Consider the following 18,896-nt stretch of genomic DNA (forward strand, 5'->3'; position numbering starts at 1 on the left):
TGTGTTTCTTGGTTAATCGATCACCAAAGGGATCACTAGAGGGGAAAGTTGCAGAACATGTATGGACAGGTAATGTGGTAGACTACTCCGATTTTAGAGTGTTTGGTTATCCAGCCTATGTGCACATTTCTAGTGAGGAGAGATCAAATCTTGATGCAAAAATATTCTCACACAACCAATCAACTTAACGTATTTATTCCCCAATTTAAGGTTTAGTCTTGTCGCTCAGAAACAAAAACTGACAATAGTTTACCATGACTTTCCTGAAACCGTCGTTTCAAGAAAATCATAGAAACCACCACGGAGTTCCTACCTGTAGGCTGTGAGACAAAACCCTAAATTCCAATATTATCTTCTAGTAATGACTTACTAAAATCCTAATCTACCCATTCCCTACCTTCACCATGATTCATTCCTATACTCTGTTATTATTTTTAACTGTGCACCAAAGTTTACAGAACCTAACAACCTAGGCTTTGATACCAAATTGTAGCGACCCGACTATCCATCTTATGTATATATATATATATATATATATATATATAATAAATCTGTTCAATTATCAAACTTGTTAGCTTTGGTGCAATCCCAAAAGGGGGTGAATTGGTATTTAAAAGTTATTGTCTTAGGTCAATCCACTAGCAACAGTATTACACAAGCCTAAGGTCAATCTAGTGCATGTAAAATAAATCAATGTAAATATACAATGGAATTTAAACTGTAATTAACGTTTAACCAAGCATGCACAATAAAGTAGTAAAGGAGATGACACTTAGAAATGTTATCGAGGTTCGGCCAAATTGCCTATGTCCCCACCTTAGCCAACAAGCACAAGGATTACCACTATAGGCTCACTTAATGGGTGGAGCGGCACCTAAACAACCAGGTCAATTAGCACAGGGCTGACCTCAACCTTAACCAGGTCAATTAGCGAGGCTGACCTCAACCTACACGCCTTAACAGGACGACGCACCTAGCTTTCCTAACCGGGTCTAAGCCAGTCTGGTACTATTCCAGGGCTAGTCTCCCTCTTCAGGCGCGTGCTTGAAAATACAATAGATTTGAAATACAATCAAATGGTACAGTGATTGTGCTTTCGTGTAAAGCAGATATGTACCCAGTTACGCACAGTATAATCAATACACTACCAAAAGATAGGATTTGATAAGCTCGATGTACTCTAAGTGTTAACTCTCAAATATTTATGCAAATATAGCAATCAGTGCGTGAGAGTGTAAATGATATGATCTTTGTGTCAAAATAATATTTCAATCACAATGCACAAACAAAGATCACAAGCACACTTCAAATATCTTAACAAATAATATTTCTCAATATAAACCACAAGAAATATTCAAAGATGGTTTGCAAAAATATTTATTTGATCTTTATAATAAAATGGTATTCTTAATCAAAAGGTATAGTAACAATGATCTTCAGCACGCAAGCAAATATCTCAAAATATTTTTCTCAAGATAAATCATAAGAGATATTTGAAAAACGATTTGTAAAATATTTTTTGCAACCAAAACTCAATATAAACTCTTGAGTATTGCAATGAAAATACAAAACTTAAAAGCTCAAGGAAGTTTTCCTATGGAAGGCTTATTTATGAAGCCCCCTAGGAGAACTTGTAGCTTACTCTCTATGAAATATAAATCACAAATGAAACAACCAAAAGAGAGTTTAAGCTAGGTGAGATAAGCACAAGAATACTCTTACAATGAGGTATTTGCAATATATATAAGTAATAGTGGAAGTTTGAAGCTTGAATATGAAATATGGGCTTTTTGAGATTGAGAGGATTTTGGCTAATTATATTTGCTAATTTCTTGCTAATTATTCCAAAGGAGGGGGTATATATAGACTTCCTCTAAAATATAACCGTTAAGGACACATATGGAATTATTAGAAAAGTTTTATTATATTTTAACCAAGTTAACCCCATTTAAAAATATTAACCACAATAAAAATTAAGGGGCAACCCGAGAGGTCCGATCGACCAGAAATGTTTCGGTCGACCAGGTCTCATATGGTTCGGTCGACCAGGAGGATTTTGAACTAAATGGTTGATCGACCATATATATGAGTCAAGGGCAATTTTTCTAAGTTCGGTCGATCAGGAGAAAAATGAACTAAATGGTCGGTCGACCGAAAGTGCCTTTCCAAATGCGATTTTCCAATTTTACCGGGGTTCGGTTAACCAGGCCAATTTGAACTAACTGGTTCGGTCGACCAGACTGCTGGGATTTCTCCCGAGGACTTTTCGGTCGACCAGGTAGTTGTAGTACAAAAAGGGTCGGTCGACCAGATGGTCAAACTTTTGACCCCAAAGGGTTTCGGTCGACCAGGGCCTTGGTCAACTATTGACCTAGGCCTGGTTCGGTCAACCGAAAGTGCACCAAGTGTGCATTTCGATTCTTTTCCCCTATGCAATCACCCTAAACAAATGACCATATATATATGTGCACGTATAAGTGTCCTAGGGTCATTTTTAGATCCAAAATTAAGACACCGAAAAAGTCTAGTGTTGGTCGACCGAAGGGTGTTCCCTAAGGTCCATCTATAGTATTGAGCTTATCGATCCTACCATACAGGTACGACATTAATTATTACAGATCATATTCTCCTAATTACTATTATAAACCCAAATAATGCTTAAATTACAATACAACATAAACAGGGTCTTCAGGTTTTCACTTCATGTGTCATATGCGTGCACCATATGATACGTTCGATCGGTCCTACACACAAACTCATCAAACCATTAAATACCGTATTTGTCATAATCAAAATAGGGTATGACCCATGGGGTCAACAAAACTGTAACAACCTTGTGAATTCTATTCTACTAAAAATATGCTCCGATACCAATAATAATAATAATATCTAGCCCAAAGTGGGGTACCGGGGTAACCTATTCTTAAATACATACTATTCATGTAACGGAAAACATAATGTACCTGAACCTCACATACAATACCAGAGTTCTACTGTCTCCATAAATATTGTGATGACCCAAAAATATATATACGATTAAAGCATAATAATAATAATAATAATAATAATGGTCATTAAGTTAATATCAATACAGAAGTATTTTTCTGTAGGATCCTTGATTCTATATTTGATGCCTAAGAAAGACCTTCTCTTAGCGAGTGCTCAGAGACCATTGCGGCTCAGTCGCTCCTAAGAGGTCGGTTTGGTCAAAATGGAATTTCATAGGATAAACACGATAGACACTGTTTGTACACGTAAATAAGTATAAAATAATATTTTGACAGACATAATTTGTAGAAATACATAATAATAATAATAATAATAATAATAATAATAATAATATAGATATCCTATGTGGGGCCCACAAGGCTGTGTGGACCCCACATGAGTCCCGAAGTCGTGTGAGGTCCACATAAGTCCTAAAGTTATGTAGGGATCATAAAATCGTGTGAGGACTAATGGAGTTACGTAGGACCCACTTGGGTCTTAGAGTTGTGTGGGGCCGACAAGACCATGTGGAGCCCATACGAGTTTTCGAAATTCAAACTTAATTCTTTAAAAAAAAAAATTGAAACATAACTTAAAAATAATAACAATGATAATAATAATAATAATAATAATAATAATAATAATAATAATAATAATAATAATAATAATAATTGTTAGTTTTAGTACAATCCCAAGAGGGGGGGTGAATTGGTATTTAAAAATTTTATCCCTTAGGTCAATCTACTGATCAACAATATTACATAAGCCTAAGGTCAATCTAGTGCATGTAAAATAAATCAATCCAAATATACAATGAAATTTAATACTGCAATAGAAATTTGATCAAGCATGCACAAAAAAAAACAGTAAAGGAGACGACACCTAGAAATGTTATCGAGGTTCGGCCAAATTGCCTATGTCCCCGCCTTGGCTAACAAGTACAAGGATTACCACTATAAGCTCACTTAATGGGTGGAGCGGCACCTAAACAATCAGGTCAATTAGCATAGAGCTGACCTCAACCTTTACAACCAGGTCAATTAACACAGGACTGACCTCTACACAATCCTTACCGAACTGGATTACCGCCCCCTCAGGCCTTGCTTGGAAATACAACAATATTCACTCAATCAAAGAATATCGATACTGTCATTGTGCTTTCGTGAAAGCAGATATGTACCCAAATGCGCTCAGTCACATACACTACAATATGATTTAATATGTAAGCTCAGTGTAGTCCAATATTTCAACTCTCAAATATATTTGCTTTCAGTGTAATGAATGGGTGAGAGTGTCAACAATCAATCTTTGTATCTCAAGATATTCAATCAATCGTGTTCACACAAAGATGTCAAGCAAGTCTTAAGAATATCAATCAGCAGGATATTTCAATCACGTGAATATAAGATGACGTATATGCTTGGTTTGCAAAAGATATATAATCTTTGTATTCAGCAAATGATATGTAAATAAATATTACAACAAAGATCAATATCACATAAACAAATATCTTCTCAAGAAAATATGTTCAAATAAATCAACCAAGATATTTAAGAATGTTTTTGAAAATATTTTGCAACCCAAAAACAAATACAAGCTTCCTAAGATATTATAACACAAATGCAATACTCAAAAGCTAAATGCAAATCTTCTCAGGATAGGCTTATGAGCAAGGCCTCCTAAGAACACTTAGGTTTAGCTCTCGTTAAAATCGATTCAATCAAACACGAATGGGTGAGCAAACCTATTAACACAAACACTCAATCAACTTACAAAGGAATTAAGAACTTGAAGAGAGTAAGTACGAGTGATTGAAGCAAGAAAATGAGTTGTAGAAAATTTTTGGCTTGAGAGAGAATTTTTAATTGGGTTTGCTAATCTTGCTCTAATTTTCCTAAATGAAGGGGTATATATAGGCACCCCATGAATTATAACCGTTGGGGACAAGACTGGTATTATTAGAAAAGATTAATGGTGTTTTAATTATTTTAACCCTGTTAAAATTATTTAACTACGATAAAAAATACAGTGCAATGGGAGAGACCCGGTCGATTAGAAGACTTTTGGTTGACCGAAGTTCATATGGCTCGGTCGATCGAGCCAAATTTGAACTTCAGGGTCGGTCGATCGGAAAGGTAAGTCTGAGACGATTTTTCCAAAATAGCGCGGTTCAATTGACGAGGGTGAAAATGAACTAACTGGTCGGTCGACCAGACCGTTGGATTCCCACATGTGGGAACTTGGTCGACCAAGTTGGTGCTATACAAATATGTCTCGGTCGACTAGGAAGTCAAACTATTGACTTCAAGGGGTTTCGATCGACCGTGGTCAAATGACCTTCAGAGGCTCGGTCGACCGGACTGTGGTCAACTTGTTGACACAGACCAGTTCGATCGATCGGGGTCAAAATGAACTCCCTAGGTCGGTCGACCGAAGGTGCACAAAATGTGCATTTCGGTCCCGTTTCATCCAACAATCACCCTATTCAAATAATCAAACATGTATATGCATGAGTGAGTGTCTTAGGATCATTTCTAAGCCTTCTTTAGGACACTGAAAAAATCTGGTGTCGGTTGACCGAAGGGTTTTCCTTAAGGTCCAACTACGATCTTGAGCTTATCCTTTTTAGTTTGAGTTTGGTTTGAACTTACTTATTAGATCATGCATGTAATATGTGTGTGATTATTACAAACCAATCCCTATTTGCTATTACAGACTCTTTACATAAAAATGAAATACAATACAACAAAAATTGGGTCTTCAACTTCAATCTCCTTTTGTGCATTATGATCTATCAATTAGAGTTCTTGCACATAACCTCAAACACCCATTAAATATAATAGGTATTTATCATTATCAAAACTGGGTGTAACCTATAAGGTAAATAATAATAATAATAATAATAATAATAATAATAATAATAATTTAAAAAAATATTAATTAATTAATTAATTAAAAATTAATTAAATGGAAGTAGTGGCAAGTACTCCTATATGACCTCCATCCCTATCTCATATCTAACTCACGCCTGACCCATCCCATGCCCACTCCTTAATTTTAAAAAATTATAATTTCACCTCTCTCCCCACACTTTTACAAAATCTATTTTCTTCCCCAAAATTTTTCTATAAATAAGAAATTCTCAACCTTTATTTTTCACAAAAAATTTTCAAAGGAAGAGAAAAATTAGTGAGTGAAAGAATTAGTGGTGGAGGAAGAATTTTTGTTATAATTAAAATTCTTACTCACCCACTCTTTCCGATCTCATTTTTTTTAGAGATATTCGTTGTTTTCGTAGTATAAGGTAAAGGAAAATGTAAGTAAATTTGATTACATTAGAATTTTATTAAAATTCATACCCGAATTTATTTGTAAGTAAATTTGATTATGTTAGATTTTTATTTAAAATTCATACCCAAGTTTATTTGTAAGTAAATTTCGATATGTTAGTTAATTTCATAAAATTCTCTTGAGTTTATTTTTACGCATATTTAATTATACTAGTTTAATTTTTAATATACTTGCATTTATTTTTTAGTTAAGAAATATTCTAAATCTCTCGGGTATTTTACATCATTAATTTCTATTTAAAAAAATATTTTTAATACAAAAATTGTGTGGCATAAGTTTATTTATACTTTACATATTTCACAAAAATATGAGTAAATATTACATGAGTTGAATTTTTTTATATTGCATATTTCATGAAAATATGAGTAAAAAAGAAATTTTCACGATATTATTTTAATTGTACAAATTATATAATAAAAATATTTTTTAAACTTCTTATGGATCAGACGATATAGAAAGTTACGAATGTTCTGTACTGCAACTTAAAGTTTAAACGGATCAGAGTGCACCCACACTGTTTACAGAGTGGTTTTATATGATAGTAGAATTCTCCTGAGTGCACACGTGAGTTGGACCAAAGTTGAATAGGGAAAATCTCAATGATAATGTACGTTAATTTAGTTTGACCGGCCAGCTAGGTAAGTCCAGTTTTCGAATCGCACAACCTACTCATGAAGGTAAACATGACTTACAATTAAGAGGTCTAAGGGTGATTTTTACAGTATATGATATACATATTTAATTACGTGTACAGAGTTATTGATGATTTGAAAGTAAAGTATAAGTTTATATGAACATTACCATTATTGTGCCTAAATGATGATTTAAAGTAAACGTATAAGGAAAAATATATATATGTATATAATTAAAAATTATAATTATAGTTTTTAAAGTTAAAAGTTTAATTTAATAGTTATAGTATATGATTATAAAATTTTACTGTTGTAATTGATGGTAAAAGTTTTTTATGCACAAAATTTTAAATTTACATTTATTTTAAAAGCATTTTTGAAGTTATAGTATTAAATATTATTTTACGAAATTATGAAAGCTCATTTTGGTCACACACTAATAATAATTTTATTTACTTACTAAGTATCGTCTCACCCCAATCATTATTTTATATTTCAGATTATTTTGAAGAGAGTACTAGAAATCTGGTGTAGCAAGTGCATGAGCGGGAATAGAAAAAGTAGAGTAGAATAAAAAAATTAGTATAATACAATTTAGAATATGTTTATGTATTTTAGAATTTTAGAAATTTTCATTTTAATAGTTGAGACATATATTTGTAATATAACTAATTAGTGCTCTAGTAATAAAAATAATTTAGATTTATTTGCGTTCGCTGAAAAATTTATATGTAGGAACCCACTCGGGTTCGGGTCTTTACAATTGGTATAAGAGAATAGGATATAGGTTCTGTATACTCTAGTATATAGATTTTACCAAAATTTAGACATAAAACATGATTTGGGTAGGATTTGGTAGTTAAGAATATTTATTTTAGTTTGTTCTACGTTAATAATATATTTATTATTTTAAAATAACATTTGATCATTATTTAATAATGGATCCTAAAGACAGTAACATTGGAGGAGATGAGATTAACGTGAAAGCTGACAAGGACAGGTAACAATTTTATATTCTCTAAGAAAAATGGTAGTATTATTGAAAACACATTAATTGAGTTAAATATGTTATTTATGTTTGTAGAAATACGTACATATATTGATGATTCATAATTAATTGTTAGATCATATGCATTAATAATTTAAATTTTTCATATATATAAATATAATAATATCCATGATTTATTTATTTTCACTGTTATTATTTTCACTAAAAATATAAGAAGTAGCACATTAGACCCTATTAGCTTTGGAGGTACTACACATACAAATAGATATGAATAAACGGTTTATTCTGAAATCTGAATTTACCCAAAATTTCTTTGCATGTGCAAGTCGGATATGAATATGTATTTTTACATTGGATATTCAGTTATTATCAAAATATTCAAGCTTAATTTAGGAATATATATTTTGAAGAAATCTTTAATTTTAATTTTGTATTAGTTTATAAGGAATTAAATACAATTTAAATGTTACTATATTATATTTAAATTCAAAAAAAATCCATTAGCATGTGCAAGTGAAATATGAATATATATATATATATATATATATGTGTGTGTGTGTGTGTGTGTGTGTATGTGTGTGTGTGTGTGTGTGTCTACATTGCATATTCAATTCCCATCAAGTATCCAAGTTTGATTTAGGAGTACAAATTTTGACGGAATCTTTAATTTTGATTTTGTATAAATTTATAAAAGTAAATACAACTTAAATTTTACTATATTATAAAAAAAATTTCATTAATAAAAGCAATATAAAAATTAACTAATCTTCTTCAAATAACTAATCAATGTCAAATCATCGATCGGTCAAACATACCCAATATATATTTGATCTAATAATAATAATAATAATAATAATAATAATAATATTGGAATATAAATAAATAAATATATATATATATATATATAATGGGTACTCTTGCGGTAAAAAAGAATAAAAATAGCCTCATGGGTAGAAATTATTGCCTATAGCTCACTTTCCCCCGAAGTAAGGTCAAGGCATGAGACCACTTGAGCATAGTAGAGATTCAAACCCACAATCACACGGATCCACGGCTGGTTCCTTACCACTAAGCCACCCACCCACCCAAGTAGTGACCTAAGGATGTGATTAATTATAGTTAAAGTATTAATAAAATGTAAAAACATAAACAGAATCATAAGTCCGCAAATTTTGCTAAACGCGTTGTTCGCTCGATTTTCGCAGCACATGTCACTCTTTTTCAATTTTCATGACACATATCGCTTTTTCTCTATTTTTGCAAAGCGTGTCACTCGATGCACGCGTCGCTCTCTCTCGATTTTTGCGACACACATTGTTTTTTCTCAATTTTTGTAAAATGCGTCGCTCTCTCTCGATTCTCACAGCACACGTCGCTCTCTCGATTCTTGCAACACTCGTCGCTCTCCCTCGATTTTTGTAAAATGCGTCGCTCGATATCTGTGACACGCATCGCTCTCTCTCTCTATTCTCGCAGCACACATCGCTCTCCCTTAATTTTTGCAAAATGTGTCGCTCGATATCCGTGATACGCATCACTTTCTCTCGATTCTCGTGGCACATGTCGTTCTCTCTCGATTTCCACAACACGCAGCTATTCCCCTATAAAAAGGGTTTGCCTCCTTGAACTCTAGGCATCACAGCTTTTTACCATCTTGAACAACCACATTTCGGTTTGCAGAGATTAGTTTTTTCCAACTTTTCTCATAGTTGTCTCATTACTCAAAAATGTTGTCAAATCACCCGACTCCCAAAGTTACTGAGAGCAGCACTAAATTATCAATCCAAATATGGAAACCCAGCAAGGCATAGTTGGAGATTTTAGAAGAGGCCTTTTGTAGTAGTCAAGGGGAACTCCCTTTTTGTGGAGCGAGTTATCTTGCTTACAGTACGACTTCGACGGTATGATCCAATCGAGCCGAGAAAGGTACGCTTTTGGTTTGAGAACCGTAGGCATAAGCGGGGATCAATTGAAGAAGCCACTATTTCAACTACTACCCCACCAATTATCCATCTTACCTCCTTCGCCACTACCGCCCCGAGCAGTACCCCTGTCATTTTCCCAACCACTTGTACTCTCATCCCTATCGATAATATTCCGTCTATGAAATTTACAACTAACATCACACCAACCCCTTACAATGGCAGCATCGCAGTCACCACACTAAGGGTTTGTGATAATGCTGGCCTACTCCACCTTTGCAAAAAGATCCAAAACGCGTTGAGACTCATGTACGAGCCACCGATGACTCGTTATAAGCATCCCCACCAAAGGCTACAAGGGGAAGATGGCAGCTCTTCCTCCCTTGCCGAACAAACGGCCATTCTCTCTCTTTTTCCGACCCAAGTCAGTGACATTACAAGAGGTCAACTCTGCCAAGAAATAACCCAGACAGTTAGCAGTGACACCGTTAGCACTTCAATAGATGTTAACTTTGAATTAAGGCTCTAAAAGCCAGATTTCATTTCATTTTATTTTATAAATATATTTTTTAATTTATAGGACATGTATAATATATATATATATATATAATTATCATTTTCCACATTTTCTATTTTTTTTTTTCCACTTCAACCCCTATTAGATCGACGATTCATAATTCAGTTCCAAAATAAAATATTTTGCCAAATTGACCCTCAATCTATTCTAAGATTTAGCAAAATCGTTCATCAATTTACTCTTTCAAATAGCGCAATCAATTATATACTACTTATTTTAAATTAACAAATTTCGATGACGAATTTTTTATAAGGAGAGGAGAATGTGATAACCTAAAAATATATATACGATTAAAGCATAATAATAATAATAAAATAATAAAAATGATCATTAAGTTAATATCAATACAAAAGTCTTTTTCTGTAAGATCCTTGATTCCATGTTTGATGCCTAAGAAAGAACTTATCTTAGCGAGTGCTCAGAGACCATTGCAGCTCAGTTACTCCCTGGAGGTCAGTCTGATCAAAATGGAATTTCATAAGATAAATAGGATAGACAGTGTTTGTACACATAAATAAGTACATATACATAAATAGTATTTTGATAGACATAATTTGTAGAAATACATGATAATAATAATAATAATAATAATAATAATAATAATAATAATAATAATATAGGTATCTTATATGGGGCCCACAAGACTATATGGGCCCACATGAGTCCCGAAGTCGTGTGGGATCCACATGAGTCCTGATGCTATGTAAGGATCATAAAATCGTATGAGGACTAATAGAGTTACGTAGGACCCACTTGGATCTTAGAGTTGTATGGGGCACACAAGACCATGTGGGGCCCACATGAGTTTTTGAAATTCAAACTTAATTCTTTTTAAAAAAAATATTAAAACATAACTTAAAAATAATAACAATGATAATAATAATTATTATTATTTAAAATAAATTATTAATTAATTAATTACATAATTATTTAAAAATTAATTAAATGAGAGTGGTGGCAAGCACAACCACATGACTTCCACCCCTATCTCATACCTAACCCATATCTAACACATCTCATGTCTATTTCTTAATTTTAAAAAATTATAATTTCACCACTCTCCCCACATTTTTACAAATTTAATTTTCTTTCTCAAAATTTTCCTATAAATAGAAGGCTTTCAACCTTCATTTTTCACAAAAAATTTTCAAAGGAAGAGAATGATTAGTGAGTGAAAGAATTAGTGGTAAAGAGAGAATTTTTGCTATAATTAAAATTCTCACTCACTCACTCTTTCCAATCTCATTTTTTTTAGAGATATTTGTTGTGTTCGTAACATAAGGTAAATGAAGAGGTAAGTAAATTTGATTATGTTAGACTTTTATTAAAATTCATACTTGAATTTATTTGTAAGTAAATTTGATTATGTTAAATTTTTATTTAAAATTCATACCCAAATCTATTTGTAAGTAAATTTCGATTATACTAATTTTATCTTTAATATACTTGCATTTATTTTTGAGTTAAGAAATATTCTAAATCTCTCAGGTATTTTACATCATTAATTTATATTTAAAAAAATATTTTTAACATGAAAATTGTGTGACATAAATTTATTTATACTTTGCATATTTCACAAAAATATAAGTAAAGAGTACATGAGTTGAAATTTTTTTATGTTGCGTATTTCACGAAAATATGAGTAAAAATGAGATTTTCACGATATTATTTTAATTGTACAAATAAAAATATTTTTAAAACCCCTTATAGCTCAGACGATACAGAAAATTATGAATGCTCGGTACCGTAACTTAAAGTTTAAACGGATCAGAATGCACCCACACTGTTTACATAGTAGTTTTATATAGTAGTAGAATTCTCCTGAGTGCACACGTGAGTCGGACCAGAGTTTAATAGGGAAAATCTTAATGATAATGTACGATGATTTAGTTTGGCCGGCCAGCTAGGTAGGTCCAGTCTTCAGACCGCACAATCCAGTCATGAGGGTAAACATGACTTACAATTAAGAGGTCTAAATGTGATTTTTACAGTATATGTATATACATATTTAATTACGTGTACAGAGTTATTAATGATTTGAAGGTAAAGTATAAGTTTATATGAACATTACCATTATTGTGCCTAAATGATGATCTAAAGGAAACGTATAAGGAAAAAAAAAAAATATATATATATATATATATATACATATATGTATATATATAATTAAAAATTATAATTACAGTTTTTAAAGTTAAAAGTTTAATTTAATAGTTATAGTATATGATTATAAAATTTTACTGTTATAGTTAATGGTAAAAGTTTTTTATGTACAAAATTTTAAATTTACATTTATTTTAAAAGCATTTTTGAAGTTATAGTATTAAATATTATTTTACAAAATTATGAAAGCTCATTTTGGTCACACACTAATAATAATCTTATTTACTTACTAAGCGTCGTCTCACCCTAATCATTATTTTATATTTCAGATTATTTTGAAGAGAGTACTAGAAATCTGGTGTAGCAAGTGCATAAGCGAGAATAGAAAAAGCAGAGTAGAATAAAAAAATTAGCATAATACAATTTAGAATATGTTTGCATATTTTAGAATTTTAGAAATTTGCATTTTAATAGTTGAGACATATATTTGTAATAAAGCTAATTAGTGCTCTAGTAATAAAAATAATTTAGATTTATTTGCGTTCGCTAAAAAATTTATATGTAGGAACCCACTCGGGTTCGGGTCCTTACAAATATACATACACGTCCCCAAAAATTCATAAAATATCCTAGGGTGGGTTTACACAAAACATATTCCCCAACTCAAAGCCCTTACCCTGATACTATAGTACCAAGGCGTCCTCTACCTTGGAGCTCGCTCCACACAGCTATGTGGGTTTTCTATAATGTTTAAATTCTTGGGTGAGACAACTCTTAGTAAGATGAGATAAATTATCATTAGTGTGTTGCAACATGAGTTCTAGTGTATTATAAACATATCTTGTAAATTATTAACTGTAACATAATTAACTGTAACTGATAAATCATGTAAATATGTATACTTATATAAGAGCGGTAAAATCATATTTTCCAACATAAACTTACTTTGGCATAGTAAATTTCTATATATATGTAAATCATCTGCTATATATGTATAATACTGAACTTTTCCCCTAGATGGATAGCTAGCTGATATCATGTAATTACCCCCACATGATTGGGTTGTGCAGTCCATAGGCGAGACTTAGCAATGGCTGGCCTACCACGCATACTAAAATTGACACGTCTGTAAGCACGATTGGCCACCCTAACCTGGTCCAGACTGCCAAAAGGAATATACTACTCTTCAATGGCCCAATCGTCTACCATACACCAACACTCAATTGGGTTATTTCCTTCCATGTGGAGGAAAGCCCAAGTGGGCTTTATTAAAAGCCCAAAACCCAGCCCTTTTAGTGCGAAAACCTAAAGGAAGTTATACAAAGAGAGAGGAGAAGAGAGGAGCTGTCACTTCTAAAAAGAAAGAGATAAAAAAGTGATTTTTCTTATGCTGCCCAGACTTCATCAAGACTCTGATCCTACTTCTTTTGTGGTCCGATTGAGCTGAAATCTGGAGGAGAGGTTCACGACTCAAGAAGTTACAATCTGAATGGTGGAAATCGGATTTGGAGCTCGAGAGTTGGAATTTTTGCTCGTGAACAGTAACTGCGAATTCTGTATATTCTCTCAAATTCTCTTTGTATTTATCAAGATTGTTGATATCTTGATGAGATATTTGTAGCCTTTAATTGAGATTAAAGAAGACTTGGTGTACCCATTATTTGATATATAGTGGAGGTTTTTAACTGGACTAGGTCTCGTGATTTTTCTTCCCCACACTAGAAAAGTTTTCCACGTAAAAAATTGATTGTGTTCTTGTGACTTGGTATGATTGATTATTTTTCTTATTATTTTCAGCACATATAAAAGTAGAGATACACTATATATGCTTGCATATAGGGAGAAGAATTATTCTGCTGTGGTTGTTTGTTGATATCTTTCCTAACAAAGTGGTATCAAAGCCTAGTTGACAGATTGTCCGGTTGGCAGTTTGAGTTATGGAAGCAAATACTAGTAGAATGATTAATCTCAGTGGTTTAAATTATCACATATGGAAAGGAAAAATGGAGGATCTTCTTTATGTGAAAGATTATTACCTTCCGGTATTTAGTGCTGAAAAATGAGGAAAAAAGTCTGATGTGGAATGAACTTTGTTACATCGACAAGTGTGTGGGTATATCAGGCAATGGGTAGATGATAATGTTTTGAACCATATTAGTGGAGAGACAAATGCACGTTCTTTATGGAGTAAGCTTGAACAGTTATATGCTAGAAATACTGGAAATAATAAGTTGTTTCTGATTAAACAAATGATGGCTTTGAGGTACCAGGACGGGACTCCTTTATTCGATCACCTGAATACATTCTAAGGAATTATTAATTAGTTGGCTGGAATGGGTATTAAGTTTGATGATGAGATACAAGGGTTATGGTTGCTTGGTTCATTACTGGACTCATGGGAGAAGCTTAGAACTTCATCGTCTAACTCCGCTCCAAAAGGTGTAATCATGATGGATATAGCCAAGAGTTGTTTGCTAAATGAAGAGATGAGAAGAAAAACACAGGGATCCTCTTCACAGTCAAAGATCTTGGTTACAGAAAAGAGGGGGAGAAGTAAGAGCAGAGGTCCGAAGAATAGAGATAACAGTAGAAGCAAGTCCAACAAGTTTGCAAATGTTAAGTGTCATCATTGTCGGAAAAAGGGACACATCAAGAAATATTGCAGACAATTGAAGAAAGAAAACAAGAATGAGAAAGGGAAGGGAACGAAGAATGGAGATGACAAAGATGGTGATGATAGAGTTGCTACCACCACTTATGCAGAATTCCTCATTGTTTATGATGATGGGATGGTAAATGTTGCATATCATGAGACCAACTGGGTGATTGACAGTGGTGCCTCCATTCATGCTACATCTCGGAAGGATTTCTCTACATCCTATAGATCTGGTGACTTTGGAATAGTAAAGATGGGAAATGATAGTTTGGTTAAAGTCTTGGAATTGGGGATGAGTATCTGAAGACAAATAATGGCACGATTTTAGTTCTTAGAGATGTGAAGTATATTCCTGACATTCGTTTGAATTTAATTTCTGCAAGTAAACTTGATTACGAAGGGTATTGCAGCACTTTCAGTGATGGTCAGTGGAGCTCACCAGAGGTGCTATGGTTGTGGCTCGAGGCATGAAGCACTCTTTATTGTACATTCTAAAAGCAAAGAACTCCAACGACATTGTTAATGCGATGGAGGATAATGGTACAACAGAGTTGTGGCACAAAAAACTGGGTCACATGAGTGAGAAAAGATTAGCTCTACTAGGGAAGAAAAGTCTACTATGTGGATTGATAAGTACACTTCTGAAAAGGTGTACTCATTGTTTGTCAGAGAAGTAGAGCAGAGTTTCCTTCAAGAATTCCCCTCATTCAAGAAAGTCAGAGATACTAAATTTGGTACATTTAGATGTGTGTGGCCCTATGAAGACAAGAACACTTGGTGGCTCCAGATACTTTGTGACCTTCATAGATGATCATTCAAGGAAGTTGTGGGTATATATCTTGAAGTCAAAAGACCAAGTGTTGGCTGATTTCAAGAAATTTCAAGCCCTAGTTGAGAGATAGACTGGGAAGAAACTGAGGTGCATCCAGACTGATAACGGTGGAGAGTATTCTAGTCCATTTGATGAGTATAGCAGACAACAGGGTATTCAGCATCAAAAGACTCCTCCAAAAACTCCTCAATTGAATGGCATAGCAGAAAGGACGAACAGCACACTACTTGAAAGAGTGAGATGTTTGCTTTCACAAGCCCGGTTGCCAAAATCCTTTTGGGGGGAGGCATTGAGCACTGTTGTTCATGTGTTGAATCTTACACCCTGTGTTCCTCTACAGTTTGATGTGTCAGACCTAGTTTGGACAGGTAAGGATGTTTCCTATAATCATCTGTGTGTTTTTGGGTGCAAAGCATTTGTGCATATTCCAAAGGATGAAAGATCCAAACTTGATGAGAAAACACAACAGTGTATATTCCTTGGCTACGATCAAGATGAATTTGGATACAAGCTTTATGATTCAGTTGAGAATAAAATTGTGAGAAGCAGAGATGTCGTGCTTGTAGAAGATCAGACGATTCATGATATTGAGAAGGCAGAGAAATTTATGTCTCAGTAGGGTGACCGTTTAACTAATGTGGATCCAATTCCTTTGAAGAATTTTTCATCTTAGGTTGAAAATGATGTTCAGGATGACCACCAGGGTAGAGGTGATGTGGATGTTCCCTTACAAGTTTAGGGAGATGTTGAGACTGATGAGCAGTTGACAGTGCCAGAGATTCCACTAGAGATTCCATCCAGGAGGTCAGTTAGAGACCGACATCCTTCCACTCGATATTCAGTAGAACAATATGTGTTATTGACTGACGGGGAGAGCCCCAGTGCTTTTCAGAAGCCATGGAAGATGAACACAAGACAGAGTGGGTTGAGGCCATGCAAGATGAGATGCAGTCATTGCATGATAACTACACCTTTGAGTTAGTGAAGCTGCCTAAAGGAAAAAGAGCTTTAGAGAACAAGTGGATTTATAAGAAGAAGCCAAATGAGTTCTCTTCACAGCCGTGGTACAAAGCTAGATTGGTTGTAAAAGGGTTCGGTCATAGAAAAGGTATTGATTTTGATGAGATCTTATCTCCAATTGTAAAGATGTCATCGATTCGTACAGTACTTGGCTTATACTAGTCTTGACTTGGAAGTTGAGCAAATGGATATGAAAACTGCCTTCCTTCATGGTGATTTGGAGGAAAAGATGTATATGAAGCAGCCAGAGGGTTTTAGAGTGAAAGGGAAAGCGGATTATGTGTGCAAACTGAAGAAAAGCCTATGTGGTTTGAAACAAGCACCGAGACAGTGGTATAAGAAGTTTGAGTTTGTTATGGGGGAGCAAGGCTATAAGAAGACAACTTCAGATCACTGTGTATTTGTTAAAAAATTCTCTGATGATGATTTTATTTTCTTACTGCTTTATATGGATGACATGTTGCTTGTTAGCAGGAATGCTTCAAAGATTGACCGGTTGAAGAAGCAATTGAGTAAGTCATTTGCTATGAAGGATTTGGGACCAGCAAAGAAAATTCTTGGCATAAGAATCAATTGTGACAGGAGTGCTAAAAAATTATATTTGTCACAGGAGGAGTACAATGAGAAAGTGCTTCAGAGGTTCAATATGGACAATGCTAACGTGGTTAGCTCTCCTCTTACTACCCACTTCAGATTAAGTAGAAAGCAATGTCCTTCTACAGATAAGGAAAAGGAAGACATGGAAAGAGTTCCTTACACCTCAGCAGTAGGAAGTTTGATGTATGCAATGGTTTGCACAAGACCAGATATAACCTATGCAGTTGGTGTAGTTATCTGATTCTTGTCAAATCCAGGAAGAGAGCACTGGAATACAGTGAAGTGGATCATGAGGTATCTTTGAGGCACTTCTAGTTTGAGACTTGGTTTGGGAAATGGACAACCATTGTAAGTTGGCTACACAGATGCAGATATGGCTGGGGATGTGGATACTCGTAAGTCTACTTCGGGCTATTTGATAACTTTTACAGGTGGGGCTATAGCTTGGCAATCGAGACTTTAGAAGTGCATTGCTCTTTCTATGACAGAGGCAGAGTTCATTACAGCAACGAAAGCGACTAAAGAGTTGCTATGGGCAAAGAAGTTCTTAAGAGAACTTGGTTTCGAGCAGTAAAGGTATGTGTTGTTTTGTGATAGCCAAAGTGCTATTCATCTTGCTAAGAATTCCAGTTTCCATGCAAGATCGAAGCACATTGATGTACAATACCATTGGATCAGAGATGCGTTGAACGATAAGTTATTGGAACTTGGGAAGGTTCACACTGATGATAATGGTTCTAATATGTTGACAAAGACACTACCAAGGGAGAAGCTTGGAGTTTGTTGTTCGATCGCCGGGATGGCGATTCCCTCCACATAGTTGGAAAGGGGGAGATTTGTTGGGTTATTTAAAGCCCAAGTGGGCTTTGTTAAAAGCCTAAAGCCCAGCCCTTTTAGTGTGAAAACTTAAAGGAAGTTATAAAAAGAGAGGAGAGAAGAGAGGAGCCGTCACTTCTAAAAAGAAAGAGAGAAAAAAGTGATTTTTCTCATGCTGCCCAGATTTCATCAAGACTCTGATCCTGCTTCTTCTGTGGTCCAATCGAGCTGAAATTTGGAGGAATGGTTCTCGACTCAAGGAGCTACAATCTGAACGGTGGATATCGGATTTGGAGTTCATAAGTTGGGATATTTGCTCGTGAACAGTAACCGCAAATTTGGTATATTCTCTCTAATTCTCTTTGTATTTGTCAAGATTGTTAATATCTTAAT

Source organism: Malania oleifera, chromosome 13 (genome assembly GCF_029873635.1).
Source record: "Malania oleifera isolate guangnan ecotype guangnan chromosome 13, ASM2987363v1, whole genome shotgun sequence".
Classification (NCBI taxonomy): Eukaryota; Viridiplantae; Streptophyta; class Magnoliopsida; order Santalales; family Ximeniaceae; genus Malania; species Malania oleifera.